This window comes from Octodon degus, unplaced genomic scaffold (genome assembly GCF_000260255.1).
Source record: "Octodon degus isolate 3935 unplaced genomic scaffold, OctDeg1.0 scaffold00076, whole genome shotgun sequence".
Taxonomy (NCBI): domain Eukaryota; kingdom Metazoa; phylum Chordata; class Mammalia; order Rodentia; family Octodontidae; genus Octodon; species Octodon degus.
In genome coordinates, this window is record NW_004524652.1 from 5179377 (window position 1) to 5182235 (window position 2859).

Below are 2859 nucleotides of genomic sequence, written 5' to 3' on the forward strand. Positions count from 1 at the left end.
CTGCTGGGTGTGGGAGGCCTGCCTGAGGGTTTTTTTTTTTTTTTTTTTTTTTTTGGTGGAACCGGGGATTGAACTCAGACCCTTGCTCTTTCCAGGGAAGCACTTATTCCACTGAGCCATCTCCCCGGCTACCTGAGGGTTGTTGCCAGCAGTGTAAGAGGCAGAATTAGAGAAGCTGTCGGAGCTGTTGGAAGCTGCTGGTTCTCTTGGGCTGTGCTGCTGGGGGACCTTGTCCTGTAGGCTGTCCTGGTGAACTTGGCTGATCTCATCAGAGGAGGAGCTCGGGACCTCGTCCTCACTGAGCATGGCTACGTTCACTTTGGGGAGCTCGGGTCCTCACCTTGAGCATCACTTCCTGCTCCAGAGGGGCAGATGGTGCACTGCTCAGCCTCATGGCGAAGCTTACTGTGCTGGATTTCCTGGTGGGAACTTGGCTTTTCTTATTCTCCAGGACCTTAGGACCTCACTGTTGCTCAGGATGGCTGTGTTATCTATGGGGGAGCTTTGGTGCTTACCTTGAGCGTCGCTTCCTGGTTTCAGGGCAGACCCCTCAGCCTGCTGGTGCAGACCCTTCATCCCGCTGGTGCAGACTTTCCAGCCTCCACCACTGACCTCTGGGCCTTCCCAGCACAGATCTGTGAGGCGGGCCTGCACAGGACATTGCCGTGGGCTCTGGTCTCCAGGTGGACTCATGGGCGCGTTGTTAGGGACTCCAGGTCTTCAGCTGGACTCGTGCAGTACCCTCCTGTGGGATCCAGGCCCTCAGCCGGAGTCTTTGGTCTTTAATGTGTAGGCAGATTTCCTGCACTCTTTGCATATGATTCTTAGGGTGACTATAAAATGATCATATAAAATGTGACCTGTGTTGTATTTTTTTTAAGACTTTCAAATAAGTCAGTTTAATGCCAGACAACACAAATTTCAAAACAGAACAAAGATTCAAAGAGCAGACTATGGCAGGATTATAGGCTGGGTTTACTTTAAATTCACAGCTGAAGTATGAATAGTTGAATGAAAATTAAAGAGACAATAGGCCACTGTGTGATTTTTTCTTTTCTTTTCTTTTATATAAAATTTTATTCTTACATGTACAACAGACTCCAAGAACACACGTCATTGTAGTTTCAGATGTCAAGAGCTGCTATGGCAGGGTACCCAGATATCTGAATAGGAATGGAATCCAGGCTCACCATCGATGTACGCACAAGGAACAGCTTATTTTTTGCCAGATTTCTTAATTCCACCTGTGGCCGGGGGCCCTTTCCCGCGGCCTTCGTTTTTAGCTCCTCAAGTTCCTTCTGCTCTTCCTTTTGCTTCTGTCTGAACGCTCTATCTTCCTCGTCCGTCTCCTTGGCCCGTTTCTTGGGCTGCTTCAGGGGCTTCTTCTTGCCACCTTCGCGGCCGGACCCGGCGCCCGCACACCCTCCGGAGCTGAGCTCAGAAGCCAGCGACCTGCCCTGTGTTGTACTGTTCCCTTGCACAACCCCTAACCCCAACAAGGCCATCATCCCAGCACTCAGGAGGCTGAGGCAGGAGCATCTCTCCAAGTTTGAGGCCAGCCTGGGCTCCATAGTGAGACCTTGTCTCAAAACATATGGGGAACAACAACAAAAAGACCCACTTGTTCCCACACTCTGCGTCCTGACTCTCAGTTTCCATTTGGCTTTAAAGAAGATACTATTCTAGTCTCTGGCCTGGATATTCAGCACAGACTACACAAACTTCACAGACACCTACGGTCCAGCCGCTGGATGCAGCCTTGTTTTTTGTATTTTAGGGAAGGGCCTACAGGGTTTTCAGGGTCTCACTACTACATTGGACTCATAGTGATCCGCCTTTTTTTTTTTTTAATATATTTAGTACAGGGTTTCACTACATAGGTCAGACTCATAGTGATCCTCTTGCCTTCAGCCTCCCAAGCACTGGGATTACAGGCACGCACCACCATGCCGGGTCTCAATCGCCATCTCAGTGCGATTCCAGACAGGGCTGGCACAGCACGCTGGGGATTGAACCTGGTCCCTGTAAGAGCCTGAGCAGGCGCTTTGGTCTGCTGAGCTATCTGGCTGGCCCTGGATGCAGCCCTTTCTTTCTTTTTCTTTTCTTTCACGGAACCAGGGATTGAACTCAGGTCCTTGTGCTTGCCAGGGAAGCACTTATTCTACTGAGCCATCTCCCCGGCCCCCTTATGCAGTCTTTTCTGAGTGTAACAATTAGGACCCAGAGGAGAGACAGAGAGAGAAGGGCTAAGACTACAGCTGCTACAACCAGTGATGCTTTACACCCAGCCAGGTCACCTCAGGAAAAACCCACGGACAGCAGGAAGAGTGCTCCTGCTCCTGCAGGAGAGGACCGGACACTGGGCAGAATTCACCGAGCCTCTGGAGGGGTTGCGGTCCCTGTTGGAGGGAGCAGTGAGGCTGGCCAGGACCCTCATTCACTAAAGAGACCCAGCGGAAGCTGCAGGGCCCCTGGCCACAGACATGACCATCTGTCACAGGGAACCATCTCAATGACTTCGTGCGGTTTTGATTTCCTTCCCAGAAGCCCCGCCTCTGGACTTACAGCCGCAGTTAGAGAAGCTGTAACTACAGAATCCCCACTCAGAGAGTCTTCATTTCTCCTCTGCCCAGAAGTTAGCCCCTCCTGTAAACAAGACCTGTGTGTACAAACAGGACAGCAGTGACCGAAGTCTCCAAGATCCCGAGGAAGTGTGATGTGTGGGTGTGTGTGTGTGGGGGGTTGCTCAGCCCCACGACATCAAAAGGCGGGTTATGCAGTTTGGGGCTCCCAGCTGGTCATGGAAGCCAAAACCCCTCCCCAGGGACCTCCGCTCAACAGGCGGAGAGGGAAGCTCTT

General features: G+C 51.6%; 1 pseudogene; it reads right to left on the reverse strand.

The window, feature by feature from the left end:
* Nucleotides 1–1215: 1215 nt before the first annotated feature.
* Nucleotides 1216–1505, reverse strand: LOC111817994 (annotated as a pseudogene).
* Between the last annotated feature and the right edge of the window lie 1354 nt (nt 1506–2859).